General features: G+C 38.6%; 1 long non-coding RNA gene across 1 annotated transcript in view; it reads right to left on the bottom strand.

The window, feature by feature from the left end:
- Positions 1–1,524: 1,524 nt before the first annotated feature.
- The window catches only part of LOC147370026 (uncharacterized), a 253,950-nt gene continuing 231,146 nt past the window's right edge, over positions 1,525–24,328 (bottom strand). The window contains exons 4-5 of the long non-coding RNA XR_015168318.1: positions 8,308–8,355; positions 1,525–3,139 (exon numbers count right to left, since the gene is read on the bottom strand). This is a non-coding gene — a long non-coding RNA (uncharacterized LOC147370026). The remainder of the gene's footprint in view (positions 3,140–8,307; positions 8,356–24,328) is intronic.

Genomic DNA, 24,328 nt, shown 5'->3' with positions numbered 1-24,328 from the left:
ACAAATTCCTAGATAGGTATAGCTGCAAGTTTAATATGCATGATATCTACTTGCTTTTTATTTTTATCTGCCTTTTTCCCCAAGGTATTAATTTTATAATCAATACTATCTTACCATGGCAAGTATCTTTTCCTGGCAAATAGATGGGGAAACAGTGGAAACAGTGTCAGGTTTTATTCTGGGGGGCTCCAAAATCACTGCAGATGGTGACTGCAGCCATGAAATTAAAAGATGCTTACTCCTTGGAAGGAAAGTTATGACCAACCTAGAAATAGCATATTAAAAAGCAGAGACATTACTTAGTCAACAAAGGTCTGTCTAGTCAAGGCTATGGTTTTTCCAGTGGTCATGTATGGATGTGAGAGTTGGACTATAAAGAAAGCTGAGTGCCGAAGAATTGATGCTTTTGAACTATGGTGTTGGAGAAGACTCTTGAGAGTCCCTTGGACTGCAAGGAGATCCAACCAGTCCATCCTAAAGGAGATCAGTCCTGGGTGCTCCTTGGAAGGACTGATGCTGAAGCTGAAACTCCAATACTTTGGCCACCTGATGCGAAGAGCTGACTCATTGGAAAAGACCCTGATGCTGGGAAAGATTGAGGCCCGGAGGAAAAGGGGACGACAGAGGATGAGATGGCTGGATGGCATCACCACGGGATGGATGTGGGTTTGGGTGAACTCTGGGAGTTGGTGATGGACAGGGAGGCCTAGCCTGCTGCAGTTCATGGGATCACAAAGAGTCGGATATGACTGAGTGACTGAACTGAACTACCTTACCAACATAATATAGCATGTTAAATAGTGCTAAATCAAAATTTACCACATATAAATCCAAATATTCTTTCAATAATAGTTGTAGAATTAAATTTCCTGAAGAGTAATAAAAATACATGAACAGTCTTAGATTTCCATTAGATTACCAGTAAGTACAGGCATTTGATATTTACATGAAATCTTTGGACTCATCAACAGAATTCAGACTTTATTTCACATTACCAATGTCTCTTTTTTTCTAGATCTTTATATTGTAGTCTGGTTGATGTACAATATTGTGCTAGTTTCAGGTGTGCAGGAAAGTGATTCAGGTATACATATTTTTTTCTGGATTCATTTTCATTATAGGTTATTACAAAATAATAAATATTTTTCCCTGGGCTATAGAGTAGGTCCTTGTTGTTTATGTACTATTTGATTTATGTGTTAATTCTATATCCCTAATTTATCCCTTCCCCCTTTCCTATTTGGTACTCATAAGTTTGTTTTCTATATCCCCTCCCTTTTTTTGTCTAAGTTGTTTTGAGTTGGGATTTGTCACCTGCAGCCAAAGGAGTTCTGATTGAAATGTTTCTTAATTACTAACATAGAATAAAACTTCAATTTTAAAGAGGCTTTTGGATATGTTTCTTAATTACTAACATAGAATAAAACTTCAATTTTTAAGAGGCTTTTGGATAAGCACAGACATTTATTATCTTATTTTATATGAATTCAAACTATCAAATGAAACTTAGGAAACATAACAAAAAATATATCAAATAAACTATAACAACATTTTTTAAAGCAGCCATAAAAATGTGTTAGAAATTTATATTTTTAACATTCTCCAAAAACTTCAGGTAGAAAAATTTTAATAAATTCATATAACTTAAAGATCATTTGTATGACTCCTGCTATAACTGATGTATAAAATATTCCAGTTTTTACAGTCATAGCACTCCACTTTTTTAAGGGAACAAATTATTTCACCTATAAAACCAGTATTGGCAGGGATTTTTGAAAACCTGTGCTAAAACAATGAGATCAAGTACTACCTCTTCTGGGCTGCTGAAATAAACTTGGCTTAAAAAATAAAAATAAACATAATCCAGATATTAACCTACAAGTTAAAATGGAGCTCACTTGTGTTATATATGTTAAATGTAAGCATTTATTCAATGTCTCCTGATAGACAAAGATTGTTATATCTTCAATAAAGAGGCTTGGTCTTCACTGAACTAGAACTAGACTCTAGAACTTGTTCTGGACTTGAATATAGTACCTGCAGACTCTAAGCTGTGACTTGAAAACTAAGCCCTTAATGACAATAACTTGAGGATAAACTGCTAGTCTAGGCATTTTGATAAACACTTGCATTCATCTTCAGGGAAATCAGGAAGCTTGTGGGACCCTGATACAAGAATCAAATATGTCCAGGATCAGCAAAAAGAGCTGCTGATGTTTAATTTTGCATTTATTGAACAATTACTATATACATTTTAAAAAATAGTTATATTTCCCACAATGTAAAGATAGAAGAAATAAGTTCCATACCTTCTCTAAGGCAGGGGACCTCAACCTCCATGATCTAATGCCTGATGCTCTGAGGTGAAGCTGATATAATAATAATAATAGAAATAAAGTACACAATAAACACAATGCACTTGAGTTGTTCCAAACCAACTCTCCCCTACCACCCAGTCTGTAGAAAAATTGTCTTCCATGAAACCCATCCCTGGTGCCAAGAAGGTTGGGGATCACTGCCCTAAGGTGTGATAATTTGGTCTTTTTGCTCTTGGGAGCTATATGTGGGAATTTGAGAAAATTCTCCAAGACATCCTTGAAGTCCTTAAATAGGTCTGGCACCTCTCTTATGAAAGGTCATGATTTTTTTTTATTATTTTTACTTTATTGCTAAATCTCATCGTCCCACAAATTTCTTGAATACACGTAAACTTGATGAAGTGTTCCAAGCTTTTCCACTAGCTATTTCAGTACAACCTAACAACAGCATCCAAAAAAGAAAAAAAAAAAGGTAGTTTTGGTGGTCATATTTTGATATCTTCTAGAAGGAAACTCAACCAAAGATTTAAGTGCAAATAGTTTCTTTGTAGGAGAAGGCAATGGCACCCCACTCCAGTACTCTTGCCTGGAAAATCCCATGGACAGAGGAGCCTGGAAGTCTGCAGTCCATGGGGTCACTGAGGGTCGGACATGACTGAGTGACTTCACTTTCACTTTTCACTTTCATGCATTGGAGAAGGAAATGGCAACCCACTCCAGTGTTCTTGCCTGAAGAATCCCAGGGACAGGGGAGCCTGGTGGGCTGCCATCTATGGGGTCGCACAGAGTCGGACACGACGGAAGTGATTTAGCATCAGTTTCTTTGCAAGGTAATTCCAGAAATAAGCAGCCAGAGAGAATGTGGAAATGAGACAAGAAGAAAATCAGCCAAATATATGACTACAGTGGGTCATTAGAATTCTGTACTACAAGAGAACCCTAGGAGACAGTGAAGAAACATTCCTCAGAAATGTCAAAAAGGGGAGCAAGGAAACTACAATATTTATCTCTCAATGTCCTATTAGCAATTGGCTGATGACAGCATGACTGCCATAGTTTTAAAAAGGCACAGTAGACTGAGACAAAGATCCCACATGGGAGATCTAACAAGGCTGACAGATATAAAAAGTTCAGAAATAAGCAAACACAGGCACTATATATAGCAGAGGGATCAATCAGTTCAGCTCAGCTCAGTCATGTCTGACTCTTTGCGACCCCCATGAATTGCAGCACGCCAGTCCTCCCTGTCCATCACCAACTGACGGAGCCTACTCAAACTCATGTCCATTGAGTCGGTGATGCCATCCAACCATCTCATCCTCTGTCCCCTTTTCCTCCCGCCTTCAGTCTTTTCCAGCATCAGGGTCTTTTCCAGTGAGTCAGTTCCTCGCATCAGGTAGCCAAAGTATTAGAGTTTCAGCTTCAGCATCAGTCCTTCCAATGAATATTCAGCACTGATCTCCTTTAGGATGGACTGGTTGGATCTCCTTGCAGTTCAAGGGACTCTCAAGAGTCTTCTCCAACACCACAGTTCAAAAGCATCAATTCTTCGGCGCTCAGCTTTCTTTATAGTCCAACTCTCACATACAAACATGACTATTGGAAAATAAAATACCTTTGAATAGATGTATCTTTGTTAGTAAAGTAACGTCTCTGCTTTTTAATATGCTGTCTAGGTTGTTCATAGCTTTCCTTCCAAGAAACAAGTGTTTTTTTTTTTTTTTTTAATTTCATGGCTGCAGTCACCATCTAAAGTGATTTTGGAGCCCCCAAAATACAGCCTGTCACTGTTTCCATTGTTTTCCCATCTCTTTACCATGAAGTGATGGGACCAGATGCCAAGATCTTAGCTTTCTGAATGTTGAGTTTTAAGCTAACTTTTTCACTCTCCTCTTTCACTTTCATCAAGAGGCTCTTTAGTTCTTCAATTTCTGCAACAAGGGTGGTGTCATCTGCTTATCTGAGGTTATTGATATTTTTCTCCCGGAAATCTTGATTCCAGCTTGAGCTTCATCCAGCACTGTGTTTTGCATGATGTACTCCATACAAGTTAAATAAGCAGGGTGACAATATACAGCCTTGATGTACTCCTTTCCTGATTTGGAACCAGTCTGTTGTTCCACGTCCAGTTCTAACTGTTGCTTCTTGACCTGAATACAGATTTCTCAGGAGGCAGGTCAGGTGGTCTGGTATTCCCATCTCTTAAAGAATTTTCCACAGTTTCTTGTGATCCACACACTCAAAGGCTTTGGCATAGTTAATAAAGCAGAAGTAGATATTTTTCTGGAACTCTCTTGCTTTTTTGATGATCCAACAGATGTCAATTTGATATCTGGTTCCTCAGCCTGTTCTAAATCCAGCTTGAACATCTGGAAGTTCATGGTTCATGTATTGTTGAAGCCTGGCTTATAGAATTTTGAGCATTACTTTGCTAGTGTGTGAGATCAGTGCAATTGTGCAGAGTTTGAACTTTGCCTTTCTTTGGGATTTGAATGAAAACTGACCTTTTCCAGTCCTGTGGCCAGTGCCAAGTTTTCAAAATTTGGTGGCATATTGAATGTAGCACTTTCACAGCATCATCTTTTAGGATTTGAAATAGCTCAACTGGAATCCCATCACCTACACTAACTTCACATTCCAGATGTCTGGCTCTAGGTGAGTGATCATACCATCGTGGTTATCTGGGTTGTAAAGATCTTTTTTGTACAGTTCCTTTGTGTATTCTTGCCACCTCTGCTTAATATCTCCTGCTTCTGTTAGGTCCATACCATTTCTGTCCTTTATTGTGTTCAGCTTTCCATGAAATGTTCCCTTGATATCTTTAATTTTCATGAAGAGATCTCTAGTCTTTCCCATTCTATTGTTTTCCTCTATTTCTTTGCATTGGTAGCTGAGGAAGGCGTTCTTATCTCTCTTTGCTATTCTTTGGAACTCTGCATTCAAATGGTATATCATTCCTTTTCTCCTTTCCTTTCACTTCTCTTCTTTTCATAGCTGTTTTTAAGGCCTCCTCAGACAACCATTTTGCCTTTTTGCATTTTTTTTTTTCCCTTGGGAAGTCTTGATCACTGCCTCCTATACAATGTCACAAACCACCTGCCACAGTTCTTCAGGCACTCTATCAGACCTAATCCCTTAAATCTATTTGTCACTTCCACTGTATAATTGTAAGGGATTTGATTTAGATCATACCTGAATGATCTAGTGGTTTTCCCACTTTCTTTAATTTACATTTGAATTTAGCAATATGGAGTTCCTGATCTGAGGCACAGTCAGCTCCCGGTCTTGTTTTTGCTGACTATATAGAGCTTCTCCATCTTTGCTGCAAAGAATATAATCAATCTGATTTCAGTGTTGACCATCTGGTGATGTCTATGTGTAGTGTCTTCTCTTGTGTTGTTGGAAGACGGTGTTTGCTATGACCAGTGCATTCTCTTGGAAAAGCTCTGTTAGCTTTTGACCTGCTTCATTCTGTACTCCAAGGCCAAATTTGCCTGTTACTCAAGGTATCTCTAGACTTCCTAATTTTGCATTCCAGTGCCCTATAATTAAAATGACATCTTTTTGGGGTGCTAGTTTTAGAAGGTCTTGTAGGTCTTCATAGAACTGTTCAACTTCGGCTTCTTCAGCATTACTCATTGGGACACAAACTTGGATTACTGTTATATTGAATGGTTTGCTTTGGAAATGAACAGAGATTATTCTGTCATTTTTGAGATTGCATCCAAGTACTGCATTTTGGACTCTAATTGACTATGATGGCTACTCCATTTCTTCTAAGGGATTCCTGCCCGCAGTAGTATATATAATGGTCATCTGAATTAAATACACCCTTTCTAGTCCATTTTAGTTCAATGATTCCTAAAATGTCAATGTTCACTTCTTGCCATATCCTGTTTGACCACTTCTGATTTGCCTTGATTCATGGACCTAACATTCCAGGTTCCTATGCAATATTGCTCTTTATAGCATCAGACTTTACTTCCATCACCAGTCACATTCACAATTGGGTGTTGTTTTTGCTTTGGCTCCATCTCTTCATTCTTTCTGGAGTTATTTCTCCACTGATATCCAGTAGCATATTGGGCACCTACTGACCTGAGAAGTTCATCTTTCAGTGTCCTATCTATTTGCCTGTTCATACTGTTCATGGGGTTCTCAAGGCAAGAATACTGCAGTGGTTTGCCATTTCCTTTCAGAACTCTCTGACCCGTCCGACTTGGGTGGCCCTACACGTCATGGCTCATAGTTTCATTGAGCTAGACAAGGCTGTGGTCCATGTGATCAGTTTGGTTACTTTTCTGTGATTGTGGCTTTCATCCTGCTGCTGTCTGATGGAGAAGGATAAGAGGCTTATGGAAGCTTCCTGATGGGAGAGACTGACTGAGGGGGAAAGAAGGTCTTGTTCTGATGCGCAGAGACATTTTTAGTAAATCTTTAATCCAATTTTCTGTTGATGAGAGATCAATAACTTCATCTAAAATCTGGACAAGGTATAAGCTTATAAGGTCTACCTAAATATGGCTATTCTTAGAGCTACACAACTGTAGATAATTAGTCTAACAATGTCACGTTAGACCATCTGGAAGTTTACTATACCCTCCATCCCAGCTTTATGTACACAAGAATGCAACAATTCTGCACACAGTCTGGTCTGGATACACACTAGGGACTACCTCAATTTATTTTTACTTTATTGATCTTGGAGTTGTGTAATCACAACAATAGCCTGATTACAGAACACATAAACAAGAGAATTACTTCACCTGAAATAGTCCTGTTGCCCACAGCCCTCCCAGGATAACACATCCTGGTCTAGGTATTCTCTTGAATTGAGACCTCTGAAACTAGAACTAGGGTCAGTTAACCACCTGTCTCTCAGATGGTGTCATTAGACTCTTAGATACACTGTGGCCCTCTCTTAATTTTCTGCCAATTTTCATCCTTACTGAAAGAAACAAAGATAACTGGGAAATAGCTTTGGATTAAAGTTGCCAAAAATGCTAAAAATTTTAACTTACTATAGTGTCCAGTTCATAAAACCTCTCTCCTTATATGTTCCATTGACTCTTATAGCACACACATTCATCAAATTTATGGCATAATCTCAGACTCAGCATCTCTCAAAGGACCCAATAACTTTCTGTCACCAAGCTTATTCTCCCTCTCTTAGCATTAATTTTATTGCTGGACTTTTCTATTTGTCTAACTCAAAACCTAACATTTCTTTCTCCCTCATATGCCACATCCAATCAATCTTCAAGTGTTCTAAGTTTGCCTTATCAATCTTGAGAATCTATCCCTCAATGGCTATATCCTCAGCTTCTGATTTATTTCTAGCCTTCATGGTTCCTCAGCTAAGCTACTTAGGGAGCTTCCTAATTGGATTTATTGCTATAGTCCCATGCCACCTAAATCCATTCTTCACAATGCAGCTATCAGAATGATTTTGTAAATCCAGACCTTATCATTTTATTGCCCACTCAAGCTCTTTTCATAACTATCAAACACAAGCATTTTGTTTAAATAGGATAGATGCTAATGCCAATATCTTTTTATTCCTTTTGATCTTTCACAGCAGCATTTCTAGTCATAAGGTCTTAAACTTTATCTACAAGAAATACCAAAGTCTTCCCAAACTTTCCCTGAACTTCAGCCCCATTTGCACATAACATTCTCACTTCCAAGGAAAATCTGTTCTTTGCCTTTCCAACAAATACCACCTTCCACCTCAGTCATACTGACAGAAACTCTAGTTATACAAGTTGAGTGAAGATTTTTAAATTTTACTGAAGAATAGTTGATTTACAATGTGTTAATTTCTGCTGTACAGCAGTGACTCAGCTTATATATGTAATATACATATAATTTCATATTCTTTTCCATATGGTTTATCACAAGATATTAAGGAAGGACCTATCGTCAACCCACCCTATATATAAGAGTTTGCATCTGCTAATTACAACCTCCCAGTCCTGCTCTCACTTACCTCATCTTGAGAGCCACAAGTCTGTTTTCTACGCCCATGAGTTGGTTCCTGTCAAGTAGGTAAGTTCATTCATATCACATTTTAGATTTCACATATAAGTGATATAATACAGTATTTGTCTTTCTGAGTTTCTTCACTTAGCATGAAAATCTCTAGTCCCATCCATGCTGCTACAAATGGCATTGTTTCATCCTTTTTTATGGATGTATTCCACTGTGTAGTATATCACATCTCTTACTTCATTCATCTGCCAATGGAATTTTATGTTCTTTGCCTGTCTTGGTTATTGTGGATGGAGCTGCTATAAAAATAGAGGTGCATATACCTTTTCAAATTAGAGTTTTGCTTGGGTGAGTGAAAATATTTTTACATCAAAGAGGTTTAGCTGCTCCAGAGGATGATGTCTGTCTACTCCAGTCATGGTTCTCTCATTACCTTTGACCAATGATCTAAGTCATCTCCTTCTCGTTAGCATAAGGTTCAACATATACATAAGGTACAGTTCTGGCTGAGACAGGATAAGTGTTCCATAGAAAGGTGACTTTATCAAAATAAAAAGAAATCATCTCAAAAGGAGAAAGCTCTTTATACTCTATTCTTATACTTTTTTTTTTTCAGAGTCTTCTTGTCATCACAAGGCGACAAGAAAACACACTCAGAAGGGTAGAGAAGGAAGAAGAAATTGGGATAAAATTCCCAGTAGACTTTCACTTTATTTTGTAAGATAACAATGTTATTTTAGCATTATGAAGCTCTCATATATCACAGGCTGCAAAATCTGAAGAGAAGATTATCACTAGGCAAAATATAATCAAATAGAAGTCCAGTTTAAAAAGATCACTTTGGTTCATGCCATAAACGTTTTTCTCTTATTATTCCATCAGGAAGCTTGATCTAAAATTTGCTATTAATTGTATTGGATAATAGGAACTAATAGCATGGAAAATACAATTGACCCTTGAACAACACAGGGGTTAGAGATGCTGACTGAACATGCAATCAAAAAACCCAAAAAGCTAGGAATAATTTATAGTCAACCTCCTATACCTCTGTTTCTGCACCCATGAATTCAACCAATGATAAGATTGTATAGTGCATGTATGCATGCTCAACTGCTTTAGTCAGTGTCTGACCCTTTGCGACCCTACAGACTGTAGCCCTCCAGGCTCCTCTGCCCATGGAATTCTCTAGGCATGAATACTGGAGTGGGTTGCTGTGCCCTCCTCAGGATTGTGTAGTACTGTACCTATTTATTGAAAAATGTAAGTGGACCCATGCAGTTCAAACCCACATTGTTCATAAGTCTACCATGCATTATGTTTAACAATGAACATTGTCTCAAAAGAAAATATTTATTAAAGATCTCAATTACTGTAAGGAAATATTATTCATATATTAAATGAACAATTCAAAGTCATTTTAATATGACAAATATATTCTAATTATAATTTAAAATCCATTATATTGTCATATTTTGCCTCATATTGAATAAAATAGTTTTTTTATTGACTATACTTTTATTTATTTATTTTTAATATAAATTTATTTATTTTAATTGGAGGCTAATTACTCTCAATATTGTATTGGTTTTGCTATACATCAACATGAATCCACCACGGGTGTACACGTGTTCCCCATCCTGAACCGTCCTCCCACCTGCCTCCCCATACCATCCTTCTGCGTCATCCAGGTGCACCAGCCCCGAGCATCCTGTATCCTGCATCAAACCTGGACTAGCGATTCATTTCACATATGATATTATACATGTTTCAATGCCATTCACCCAAATCATCCCACCCTTGCCCTCTCCCGCAGAGTCCAAAAGACTGTTCCATACATCTGTGTCTCTTACTGTCTCACATACAGGATTATTATTACCATCTTTCTAAATTCCATATATATGTGTTAGTATACTGTATTGGTATTTTTCTTTCTGGCTTTCTTCACTCTGTATACTAGGTTCCAGTTTCATCCACCTCATTAGAACTGACTCAAATGTATACTTTTTAATGGCTGAGTAATACTCCATTGTGTATATGTACCACAGCTTTCTTATCCATTCATCTGCTGATGGACATCTAGGTTGCTTCCATGTCCTGGCTATTATAAACAGTGCTGCGATGAACACTGGGGTACACATGTCTCTTTCAATTCTGGTTTCCTCAGTGTGTATGCCCAGCAGTGGAATTGCTGGGTCATAAGGCAGTTCTGTTTCCAGTTGTTTAAGGAATCTTCACACTGTTCTCCATAGTGGCTGTACTAGTTTGCATTCCCACCAACAGTGTAAGAGGGTTCCCTTTTCTCCACACCCTCTCCAGCATTTATTGCTTATAGACTTTTGGATCGCAGCCATTCTGACTGACATGAAACGGTACCTCATAGTGGTTTAGATTTGCATTTCTCTGGTAATGAGTGATGTTGAGCATCTTTTCATGTGTTTGTTAGCCATCTGTACACTTTGTTTTAGTTTGCTTTTCCCCCCATTTCACATGTCTTTGCTGTAAAGTTACAACAGGAGAGCCAAAGACTTAATACTGAAATACATAATATGATGAAAATAAGAAATCATTGCAAAGACTAGTCCAGGGTCTATATAAATAATACAGTCATGTCTAGAAAAATAATTCCTACCCTAATCTCTAAAAACTGTTATGTAGCTCAGTCAGTAAAGAATCTGCCTGCAATGCAGGAGACCAGGTTTGATTCCTGGGTTGGGAAGATCCCCTGGAGAAGGAAATGGCAACCCACTCCAGTATTCTTGCCTGGAGAATCCCATGGACAGAGGAGCCTGGAGGGCTATAGTCCATGGGGTCAAAGAGTCGGAGACGGTTTATCGACTAAACCACCACCACCACCAAGAGCAGAGGAATAGGTTTTTATTTGGTAGACTCTAATAGAAGAAATAATTCTGAATGTGATCAGGCATTATTTTGCAGTTTTTACTTTAGCTCCAACGCACGAAAGGAAATCCTTCCACTTATCTAAATGTATATCCTTGTTTTAACAGCTTACATTTCAAAAAGACAATCTTTTTTTTTTTTCATTTCATTAGACTATGAGCCTATGTCTATGTAGCAAAATTAACTTAGAAAATTCCAAACACAAGAGAGAATCACTTACATACTTATCTGTGATCATCCACCTCACCTTGAGCAACTTCACCTTTCCAAGTGCTATAATCTATGCAAGGGAAACAATATTTAGGTGATTATACAAAATATTTAGTGGGGAGAAAGCCAAATTACTTTCAAGTTCTAGAAAATTAGTTCATAAACACTGTCCTTTGTGTTCAAATTCCAGAATGAAAGATATGTCTAATTTTTTGTTCAGTCTGTCAGTAATTAAAGTTCCAGGCAACATGCTAGTCATTATGGAAATCAAGACTAAGATAAAAGCATTGTCCTAAAATATTGTAGACCAAGTGGAAGAGAGAAAAGTGAATAAAGAGGTACAAAACTGACTATTACATTTGTAACTGTGGTATGAAAAGATAAAGAAATAGGTGAAAAAAATAAAAATAGAGGAAGGCTACAGAGAAAACGTGGTATTTAAGCTGATCCTTGAAGGATGAGCAACAGAGCACAGAAGAGAGATACGAAGAAAGGGATTTTGAGGCCAAAGATTTTGTCACAAGCAGCTTAGCAAAGGTAGGACGCAGTGTAAGTACGAGAGAAACACAAAAGACACAGTTGGCCAGATTATGGAACGCTTTTAATTTCAAGGCAAATAGGCATGTAGGAAATAGGGAATCACTGTAGTATTTAAACAAGTCAGAGATATATCTGGATTTCTGGTAGAGTCCCTTGGTAGGTCTGTGAAAGATGAGTTTTAAAGGGACAAGACTGGAGACAGGGGCATGAGTTATGATACAGCACATGGATCAATCAATCAATCTCGGTAGTATCTTAAGAAGATTGACAAGGTAAAGAGAATGGAGGTCTGAAGAAGCTAGAGAAGTAAATTAGACTGAACTTAGAGACACTTGAGATTTGAGTCTTCAAGGTAAAATAAGAAAACCGTTTGGCTTATTGAGGGTGTTTCAATTTACTGAAGGATAAAAGAAGGAAAACCAAAGTGGATTACTTTTGTGGTTCTTACTTATGTTGGTTATTTTTGTTTGTTTGGGGAATGAGAATGGTTGGAAAACAGTAAGTCTACTGATGGCCAACAAGATGTCAGAAATGTGTGCTATGGGGACGGTTTTCAATACATTTAACAAACAGCTTAACGGGAGCACCAGGTGAGGCCAGCTGGGAGGAGGCGCCAGTGCCTAGAGCCACCCTGTTGTGTCAAGTCTTCAGATTCTCAAGTGCAGGAGATGTGAAGCAGGACATTGTGGGAAGGAGTGTGGCAGTAGGGTGCAGGCAGTGACTATTAACTAGTATTGAAGTATTTCAAGATTTTAGCTACCAGTATGTTAAGAGGGTCCATACAACCTAAGCATCATCCCTCAGTGAAGTTAGGAAACAGCACAATTCAAAAATCTGTAGTTCTTTCCACACTTTAAGATATAGAGGCAGCATGTCTCTTTGGTGGAGAATGTTCTTTTGAATGGGAGCACTTTAATGCTATTATATTTTTGCAAGATAAGTCTCAGGCTCAGGACCTAGGCCAGAAGGTACAAGTGGAGGGAAAAAGGGGGAAAATGCTTTCAATAATAAACCAAAAGAATTTCTCGTATGTTGGAGAGAAGATATTTGCCCTAAAGAGATATTTTGATAGAGGAGACTTTTTTAGCCTTTCCTAAGAGTCAATGACGGAGAAGGCAATGGCACCCCACTCCAGTACTTTTGCCTAGAAAATCCCATGGACGGAGGAGCCTGGTAGGCTGCAGTCCATGGGGTCGCTAGAGTCGGACACAACTGAGCGACTTCACTTTCACTTTTCACTTTCATGCATTGGAGAAGGAAATGGCAACCCACTCCAGTGTTCTTGCCTGGAGAATCCCAGGGACAGGGGAGCCTAGTAGGCTGCCGTCTCTGGGGTCGCAGAGTCGGACACGACTAAAGCGACGCAGATGCAGCAGCAGCAGCAGCAGCAGCAAGACTCAATGAAGCAAGAACTTTAACAGGATGAGTGGGTCCCAGCAAGATGGTGGCTGATGAGACCCAAGTAGAGGAGCAGCCAGCAGGATGGTGCCAGGGAAAAGTAGGATAAATGTCAAGTGTGGGGGGAAGGGAACTGATGAACAGAGCTATGAAATGCAGAAGCAGTGATTTGGTAGCCAAAGTTAACAAAGCATAAGTCCAAACAGGAAATAATAAGTACCAATTTAAGGTTCTTTTGAGGATATTTATTAGTCAGTATAGTCTAAGCTATGATTTTTCCAGGAGTCATGCATGGATGTGAGAGCTGGACCATACAGAAGGCAGAGCAACAAGAACTGAAGCTTTCAAACTATGGTGCTAGAGAAGCCTCCTGAGAGAGAGTCTCTTGGACTGCAAGGAGATCAAACCAGTCAACCCTAAAGGAAATTAACTCTGAGTATTCATTGGAATTTTCCACCATTTATTGTGATGCACACAATCAAAGGCTTTGGCATAGTCAATAAAGCAGAAATAGATGTTTGTCTGGAACTCTCTTGCTTTTTCCATGATGCAGCAGATGTTGGCAATTTGATCTCTGGTTCCTCTGCCTTTTCTAAAACCAGCTTGAACATCAGGAAGTTCACGGTTCACATATTGCTGAAGCCTGGCTTGGAGAATTTTGAGCATTACTTTACTAGCATGTGAGATGAGTGCAATTGTGTGGTAGTTTGAGCATTCTTTGGCATTGCCTTTCTTTGGGATTGGAATGAAAACTGACCTTTTCCAGTCCTGTGGCCACTGCTGAGTTTTCCAAATTTGCTGGCATATTGAGTGCAGCACTTTCACAGCATCATCTTTCAGGATTTGAAATAGCTCCACTGGAATTCCATCACCTCCACTAGCTTTATTCATAGTGATGCTTTCTAAGGCCCACTTGACTTTACATTCCAGGATGTCTGGCTCTAGGTCAGTGATCACACCATCGTGATTATCTGGGTCATGAAGATCTTTTTTTTTTTACAGTTCTTCTGTGTGTTCTTGCCATCTCTTCTTAATATCTTCTGCTTCTGTTAGGTCCATACCATTTCTGTCCTTTATCGAGCTCATCTTTGCATGAAATGTTCCTTTGGTATCTCTGATTTTCTTGAAGAGATCCCTAGTCTTTCCCATTCTGTTGTTTTCCTCTATTTCTTTGCATTGATCGCTCAAGAAGGTTTTCTTATCTCTTCTTGCTATTCTTTGGAACTCTGCATTCAGATGCTTATATCTTTCCTTTTCTCCTTTGTTTTTCACTTCTCTTCTTTTCACAGCTATTTGTAAGGCCTCCCCAGAAGCCATTTTGCCTTTTTGCATTTCTTTTCTATGGGAATGGTCTTGATCCCTGTCTCCTGTACAATGTCATGAACCTCATTCCATAGTTCATCAGGCACTCTATCTGTCAGATCTAGGCCCTTAAATCTATTTCTCACTTCCACTGTATAATCATAAAGGATATGATTTAGGTCATACCTGAATGGTCTAGTGGTTTTCCCTACTTTCTTCAATTTAAGTCTGAATTTGGCAATAAGGAGTTCATGATCTGAGCCACAGTCAGCTCCTGGTCTTGTTTTTGCTGACTGTATAGAGCTTCTCCATCTTTGACTGCAAAGAATATAATCAATCTGATTTCGGTGTTGACCATCTGGTGATGTCCATGTATAGAGTCTTCTCTTATGTTGTTGGAAGAGGGTGTTTGTTATGACCAGTGCATTTTCTTGGCAAAACTCTATTAGTCCTTGCCCTGCTTCATTCCGTATTCCAAGGCCAAATTTGCCTGTTACTCCAGGTGTTTCTTGACTTCGTGGGAAATAGATGGGGAAACAGTGGAAACAGTGTCAGACTTCATTTTTCTGGGCTCCAAAATCACTAAGATGGTGACTGCAGCCATGAAATTAAAAGACACTTACTCCTTGGAAGGAAAGTTATGACCAACCTAGATAGCATATTCAAAAGCAGAGACATTACTTTGCCAACAAAGGTTCATCTAGTCAAGGTTATGGTTTTTCCTGTGGTCATGTATGGATGTGAGAGTTGGACTGTGAAGAAGGCTGAGCACCGAAGAATTGATGCTTTTGAACTGTGGTGTTGGAGAAGACTGTTGAGAGTCCCTTGGACTGCAAGGAGGTCCAACCAGTCCATTCGGAAGGAGATCAGCCCTGGGATTTCTTTGGAAGGAATGATGCTAAAGATGAAACTCCAGTACTTTGGCCACCTCATGCGAAGAGTTGACTCATTGGAAAAGACTCTGATGCTGGGAGGGATTGGGGGCAGGAGGAGAAGGGGACGACAGAGGATGAGATGGCTGGATGGCATCACTGACTCGATGGACGTGAGTCTCAGTGAACTCCGGGAGTTGGTGATGGACAGGGAGGCCTGGCTTGATGCGATTCATGGGGTCGCAAAGAGTCAGACACGACTGAGCGACTGATCTGATCTGATTCATTGGAAGGACTGATGCTGAAGCTCCAATACTTTGGCCACCTGATGCAAAGAGCTGACTCACTGGAAAAGACCCTGATGCTGGGAGGGATTGAAGGCAAAAGGAGAAGGGCGCAGCAGAGGATGATATGGTTAGACAACATCACCAACTCAATGGACATGAATTTGAGCAACTCTGGGAGATAAGTAAGGACAAGGAAGACTGGTGTGCTGCACTCCATGGGGATGCAGAGTCAGATAGTGATATAGCAACTGAATGGCAACAACAGAATAGCTTGAAGGTATGAGCTTCCTAAAGTCAAACAGGATAAACATGCAGCCTACAGGTAAATGGATATTAAATAGGAGATAAAGGAGAAGATTGGGCTTCCTTTGTAGCTCAGTCGGTAAAGAATCTGCCTGCAATGCAGGAGACCGGGGTTCGATTCCTGGGTGGGAAAAGTAGATATTAAATAGGAGGTAAAGGAAAACATGATATTTTAGGTAAAATACAGATACAATATTTAAGTTCTTCCTTAAGTACTTTGTGCAAAAGATAATTCCACTATTCCAGATGGTTTGATGACAACAATTTTGTAGAATTAGGAGAACCAACAACAAAATTCTGCAGGACAGTAACATCTGTAGAACAAATGGAGAAAGAGGTGACTTTCAGGAAAACTAAGAGGGCACTCTTAAATGTAGAAGAACTAGAAGAATGGATTTTTGAAGACACTAAGATTTTTAAAGTGTATATAATCAGAATAAGTTAATTAAGATAGAACTGAAAAGAATCAGTTTGGTATTTGGTAGTAAAAAAGCAATTAGGAAGCAACAATGGAGACCTCTCAGTAAAGTAGGGGTAACATAGCCTATTTAAAATGAGTTGAGAAAAGAAAAGGTGGAAGGGAAAAAGAAATAGCAAGTACAGGCCAAACTCTTGCTAAAGGATTGTATGGACAAGAAATGATGCAAGAGAAGAGCTAAAGAAATTACTGGGTTGAGGAAGATATTTTTCTTAAGATGAGATCAAGCTAAACATATTTATATGGTAAAGGAAGCTACAAGCAAGGAAGGGAAATAAAGAAAGAGAGGTAGGGACAAATAGATAGTGATAGAGGTCTCCAAAGAACTAGAGAGTGATAACGATCCAAATGCAAGGAGGTAGCACTAAGAAGAAGAAAGTTCTCTTCTTCCTGGAATCCTTGTCTCTTTAATTCCTGTTTCAGAGCTGGAAAATTCAGAGCTCTGAAATAAGTGAGAGGATAATTGACAGGTTGCATTACGATGGTGTTGTTCAGTTGCTAAATCATGTCTGACTCTTTGCAACACCATGGACTGTAGCCCCACGCCCACACCACCACCCCCACACTCCGCCACCTACTGCTGGCTCCTCTGTCCATGGAATTCTCCAGCCAAGAATACTGGAGTGAGTTGCTGTTCCCTTCTCCAGGGGATCCTCCCAAACCAGGGATCAAACCCATGTCTCCTGCATTGCAGGTGGATTCTTTACCACTGAGTAGCCAGGAAAGCCCCTACAACAGCACAGCTCTTAATAATTTGTTGTGTAATAATAACTGAAGTCCCCTTCCACAATTTTAAAAAATAGTTTTTATATTTAAGGCAATACTTGGAAGAGTTTGGATATGGAAAAGTTATTCCTTGAGGATGCTGTTTGAATAGTGATCCTGTTTTTTTTTTACCTTTTTATTATTATTATTAATTTTTACTTAACAATATTTTATTGGTTTTGCCAGTATGTAAATCATTCCACACAATACCATCAGCAGCAGAATAATTATGGAAGGTCATTTCATTTGAAAACTCTAAGTCTCTCATAAAGAAAACTGGTTTTAAAAGAAGTGTTTCCATCTCTTTGACTTCTATATGGAGGGAGTATTTTGGGGGAGGGAGGTATTTGGTTTTGTTTATGAATTTAGCGATTATGTGGGTCTCAAAAAAATAAGGTAAATGATTGAAGTATGTACAAGTGGGTTTATAAATGCTTGATTCATATCACTGACAAGCAGCTTATGAAAGTCATTAAAAAAGTGGATTCTGAAACTGAACTGCCCAGGACTGAATCCCTTTTCTTGAGTAAATTACTTAATCTAAGTCTGAGTGCCTTCCTCTGAAACAGAGCAATGAATAACAGCAATAATAATCGTATTACTCACGTCATAAAATAATTAAGAGGTTTGTGTGTATGTATGTTTGTGTGTGTGTGTGTAAATGCACTTGGAGTGGCTAAAGATGCATTTGAAGTGGCTAAAACATTTCTTTCTCCCAGAATATAATGAGTTTCCTCACAAATAAGAATCAGCTAGAAGATAAAGTGATCAAACCACATATTTGCTATAATTTATTAAAACTCTAGGATTTTGACATTTTTATAATCTTCATGTTAAAGACAGAAAAAATGCTGCACTATTTATTTGACCCAAGGAAAAGCATTAAGTAAATTCAAGACCACATACTTAACCAGGATCAGCTTAACCTGGAAAATCAACTTACAGTGTGTGTGTCCTGTATGTATGTATGTGTGTGTGTGTGCATGTGTGTTGTGGCAAATACTACTTAAAGAAATTGAACAGCAGGTGCCTGTTATTAAAGTCAGTCTCTGCCAGTTTGCAGTGCATCCCACTGACCTCCTCAGAGGGAAACAGCCACTGGAAATATGAAAATCCAGTTACAAATTTCCACAGAGCCCTGTGAGACCTATAGATGGGTGGACACAGAGTAGAGATGCATATTCCAAATAGCTGACATTTTGATAATACATTCTTTTGAAAGAGACATCAGAAAAGGAGACCTTTACTAGTTCTGTCTTAGAATGTCAGTGGGGTGCTTCAGGGATTCACTGAAGTCCTCATCCTGTTGAACTTCCACCTTTTGCTGATCAAAAACGTCAGTTCTAAAACAAAACTAAATAAATAAAAGTTGGCTTTCTCTCATAAATTCCTCAAGGAGAAACAGATATGCAGTCATAAATTATAGATTCTCTGCCTTTTAAAAAATGGCACTTTGTACAATGTCTGCAATCTGATTATTTTTTAATCTTTTCTCCACACAGTATTTCAGAATTATCATACTACAATGACATTAGGAATTCATATTCAGAAAACTAATGGAGATCCAAGGTTGATGGAGAAGAGCTGAACACCTTGGGAATGAATTCACCATTTTAATACATGTCACAGCTATAATCTAATGATAGCTGTTAAATGTACGTTGATCTCAAAGTTCCTGATTGCTGATAATGAAAATGGCTCACTGAAATGTAACAAGGTTTCATAAATAATTCCATTGGTTTGAATGAGGACCAGTGAACCACAATTTCCATTGCATTTTAGGCACTGACATCTAAAAAAATATAAATATGCTTTAATACCATGAAAAAAAAAGGTGGGATATTTAGTATCTTTTCATGTTTATGGAACAAACCCCAAACCCATAGGACACATGAGAGTCTGCATAAATAATGTAGTTATATCTACCCAATACATGCCTATATCTAGAAAACAAAGAATAACGTGGCTTTCAAATAAAAATTTTTTCTAACCCTTTCTTCATCACTCTTCTCACTAAAACAGATAAAGTATGCCTTCTCTATCAAAAGACAAACAGCAGAGAAAATATTTGCAAACCGTGTATCAGATAAGGGTCTAGTATCTAGAAAATAAAACAATTCTTAAAACCTAACAGAAAGAAACAAAAAATAGGAAAAGAGTTCAACAGACACTTCTCCAAAAAACACGTATTAATACTGACCAATAAAGCATAAAAAGATGTTCAGCATCACTATTAATTAGGTAAATGAAAATCAAACCACAATGAAATACTACTTCATATTCATTACAGTGGATATAACTTAGAAAATGAAAAATAATATGTTGGTTAAGAAGTGGAGAAATCCAAACTCGAACTGTTGTTGGGAATGTGGAATGATTCAGCCATATGGGAAAAGTTTGGCAGTTCCTTAAAAAGCTTAAATATTGAATATGCAATCCCACAATTCCACTCCTAGGTATATACCCAAAAGAACTGAAAGAGGTACTCAAAACAAATGTACACATCTGAGTATTGATAGAAACAAGGTTCAAAATAGCCAAAAGCTGGAAACAGCCCAAATGTTGATCAACAGATGACGGCACAGACAGAAACCAGTCACAAGAGGTCATATATTATATGATTCTCCAAATATTTTTTTGTGGCACACAAAACATATTTTACTTATATCAGTGATCCAGAATAAGTACATCCAGAGAGTCAGAAAGTAGATTAATGGCTTTCAGGGCCTTTGTGGGGAGAAAGGAATGGGGAATGACTATATGCTGTGATATATTTCCTTTGTGGGTGAAGAACATTTTTGAAACTAAATAGAGGTTATAGTTGCACAACTCCGTGAATATACAAAAGACCGCTGAAGTGTTCACTATGATTAATTTTATACTGTGAGAATTTCACTTCAATAGTAAAATGTCAGACAGTATTCCTACATGAGTCATCCCCCTGACTGTCTCAAGAATTATGTCTTAACTTTCTGTATCTTCAACCTCTCAGTCTCCCACTTTTTGTTTTATTGAGATATAATTTACATACCATAGCATTTAGCCATTGGAAATACATAATACCATGGTCTTTAGTATATTCACAGAATTGTAACAATCATCAAAATCTGATTGTAGAACACTTCCCCAATCCAATAACAGTCAGTCCTAACTCCAGATAGCTAGTAAGCTACTTTCCATGTCTATGAATTTGTCTATTCTGGACATTCTATAAATGGAATCACATAATATGTGGCCTTTTTTGTCTAACTTCTTTACTTTAACATGGTGTTTTCAAGGTTCATCCACACTTAGAAGCATCGATACCTTCTTCCTTTTATAACTCATATAAATGTTACATTTTATTTAACCATTCATCTGTTAATGGACATTTGGGTTGTTTTCAGACTTTTGTCTACTATCAGTAGCGGTGCTATGAATATTCATGTGTAAGTTTTTGTGTAGATATGTTTTATTTTTCTTGAAATTATAACTAGGAGGGGGACTGCTGGACCATAAGGTAATTCTACAGAGAAGGCAATGGCACCCCACTCCAGTATTCTTGCCTGGAAAATCCTATGGATGGAGGAGCCTGGTCGGCTGCAGTCCATGGGGTCCTAAGAGTCAGACACGACTGAGCAACTTCACTTTCACTTTCTACTTTCATGCATTGGAAAAGGAAATGGCAACCCACTCCAGTGTTCTTGCCTGGAGAATACCAGGGATGGGGGAGCCTGGTGGGCTGCCGTCTATGGGGTCGCACAGAGTCGGACATGACTGAAGTGACTTAGCAGCAGCTGCAGCAAGGTAATTTTAACATTCTGGTTTGGTTTAGTCATTCAGTTGTGTCCGACTCTTGAGACCCCTTGGACTGTAGCCCACAAGGCTCCTCTGTCCATGGGATTCTCCAGGCAAGAATACTGAAGCGGATTGCAATTTCCTTCTCCAGGGGATCATCCTGCTCCAGGGGTTGAATCCTGATTTGCCGCAATGCAGGTGGATTCTTTACCAACTGAGCTACCAGGGAAGAGAAACTGCCAAATTTATTTCTACAATGGCTTTTGACAATACCATTTACATTTCTCAGTTTAATGTAATTTACTTTCTTTGTCTGCCATCTAACATATGCACTTACAATCAGTAGAAGATTGTGTTCTACCCTTCCTTCTTAGGGTGGCTCCTAGAGTTCATGGAATTTGAGGGAAGTGATAGTATGGCACCAAATTTGCCACCCAGTGCTACAAGAATTAAGTCACTAGTCACTGCATTTGTTCACCTTCAATATACACTGAAATGAATTCAGAGCAGAATGAAGCACCCTGTCTTCAGGGAAATTTGGCAGAAAAGACTTTTAGATAGCTAGATATTTTCAGGAGAAATTTTTTAAAAATCAAATTCTTGCATTTTTGCATACTTAGAAAAGCACTAAAACTATGAACTAAGATGTTTGTTCCAAATGAATAGCAAATGCAGAGTTCCAAAGAATAGCAAGGAGAGATGAGAAAGTCTTCCTCAGTGATCAATGCAAAGAAATAGAGGAAAATAATAGAATGGGAAAGACTAGAGATCTCTTCAAGAAAATTAGAGATACCAAGGGAACATTTCCTGCAAAGATGGACTCGATAAAGGACAGAAATGGTATGGACCTAACAGAAGCAGAAGATATTAAGAAGAGGAGGCAAGATTACACAGAAGAACTGTAAAAAAAAAGATCTTCATGACCCAGATAACCATGATGGTGTGATCACTGACCTAGAGCCAGACATCCCAGAATGAGAAGTCAAGTGGGCCTTAGGAAATGTCACTATGAACAAAGCTAGTGGAGGTAATGGAATTCTAGCTGAGCTATTTCAAATCCTAAAAGATGATGCTGGGAAAGTGCTGCACTCAATATGCCAGCACATTTGGAAAATTCAGCAATGGCCACAGGACTGGAAAAGGTCAGTTTTCATTCCAATCCCAAAGAAAGGCAACACCAAAGAATGTTCAAATTACCGAACAACTGTACTCATCTTACACGCTAGCAAAGTAATACTCAAAATTCTCCAAGCAAGGCTTCAACAGTATATGAACTGAAAACTTCCAGATGTTCAAGCTGGATTTAGAAAAGATGGAGGAACGAGAGATCAAATTGTCAACATCTGCTGGATCACAGAAAAAGCAAGAGAATTCCAGAAAAACACCTACTATCTACTTCTGCTTCACTGACTACACCAAAACCTTTGACTGTGTGGATCACAACAAACTGGAAAATTCTTCAAGAGATAGGGATGCCAGACCACCTGACCTGCCTCCTGAGAAGTCTGTATGCAGGTCAGGAAGCAACAGTTAGAACTGGACATGGAAAAATGGACTGGTTCCAAATCGGGAAAGGAGAACACAAAGGCTGTATGTTGTCACACTGCTAAGTTAACTTATATGCAGAGTGCATAATGAGAAACGCTGGGCTGGATGAAGCACAAGCTGGAATAAAGATTGCAGGGAGAAATGTCAATAACCTCAATATGCAGTTGATTCCACCTTTATTGCAGAAAGTGAAGAACATCTAAAGAGCCTCATGATGAAAGTAAAAGAGGAGAGTGAAAAAATTGGCTTAAAACTCAACATTCAAAAATCTAAGACCATTGCATCCAGTCCCATCACTTCAAGGCAAATAGATGGGGAAACAATGGAAACATAGTGACAGAATTTATTTTCTTTGGCTCCAAAGTCACTTCAGATGGTGACTGCAGCCATGAAATTAAAAGACACTTGCTCCCTGGAAGCAAAGCTATGAACAACCTAGACAGCATATTAAAAAGCGAAGACATTAGTTTGCCGACAAAGGTCTATCTAGTCAAAGCTATGGTTTTTACAGTAATCATGTGTGATGTGAGAGTTGGACTATAAAGAAAGCTTAGTGCTGAAGAATTGATGCTTTTGAACTGTGTTGTTGGAGAAGGCTCTTGAGAGTCCCTTGGACCTCAAGGTGATCAAACCAGTTAATCCTAAAGGAAATCGGTCCTGAATATTCATTAGAAAAACTGATGCTGAAGCTGAAACTCCAATACTTTGGCCACCTGATGCAAAGAACCAACTCACTGGAAAAGACCCTGATGCTGGGAAAGATTGAAGGCAGGAGTAAAAGGGGATGACAGAGGATGAGATGGTTGAGTGGCATCACTGACTCAATGGGCATGAGCTTGAGTAAACTCCGGGAGTTGGTGATGGACAGGGAGGCCTGGCGTGCTGCAGTCCATGGGGTTGCAAAGAGTCAGACATGACTGAGCGAATGAACTGAACTGAAGATGTCTGTCCCTTGTGACTAGCTGCAACCTTCTACTGAGATCTATGTTTGATTGTGCATATTCTCTTCACCTAAACCACATGCATACTAACCACCACCCCCTCTTACTCCTTCAGAGAAGTTTTCAGAGCCCTCTGAGAGGCTGTCTCCTGGGCTCTAGTCTAACTGAATAAATTTGACTCATGGCTTTTATTCTTGTGTGGGTTTTGTTTTTTTTTTAGTTGACAATAGAAAGGTAAAATAGTGCTTAAAGTATAGAAAGAAATAAAGGTACAATACTTGGTTAACTGAATTCACAATCATAGGAATCTGAACCTTATATATGCAAATATAATTAGAATAATGCTTACGATGTGCATACATGTACCCTTGATCAAATCTTGGAAGTTATGTCTCAGGAAATGACTATTATACCTTTAATTGGTTGGAGGAAACTTTCTTCAAACTGGGACCGTAGCTGTTTAAGTGATGGAAGGCAGAGAGTTGGCAAGCTTTACAAGCAGTGGTCCTGGAGGAAAGCAAGAAATTTGACTGAGATAATTAAAAGCAAACAACAAAAAGATCAGAAGAATCACAGATTTGTATAAAGAGATTTAGAGTAAAATCTTGGTCCAAATTTGAAGGACGTTTGGAAAGTCACTATATGGTGCAAAGGAAGCAGGTGGCAAGGTTAAAGCAGAGGTCAAATTGATTTAACAGCA

This window comes from Bos grunniens, chromosome 7 (assembly GCF_055505025.1).
Source record: "Bos grunniens cultivar Pamir isolate PY7600 chromosome 7, Bosgru_T2T1.0, whole genome shotgun sequence".
NCBI classification, from domain to species: domain Eukaryota; kingdom Metazoa; phylum Chordata; class Mammalia; order Artiodactyla; family Bovidae; genus Bos; species Bos grunniens.
The sequence above is the reverse complement of the archived record's forward strand: the minus strand, read 5'-3'. Positions and strand labels throughout refer to the sequence as shown.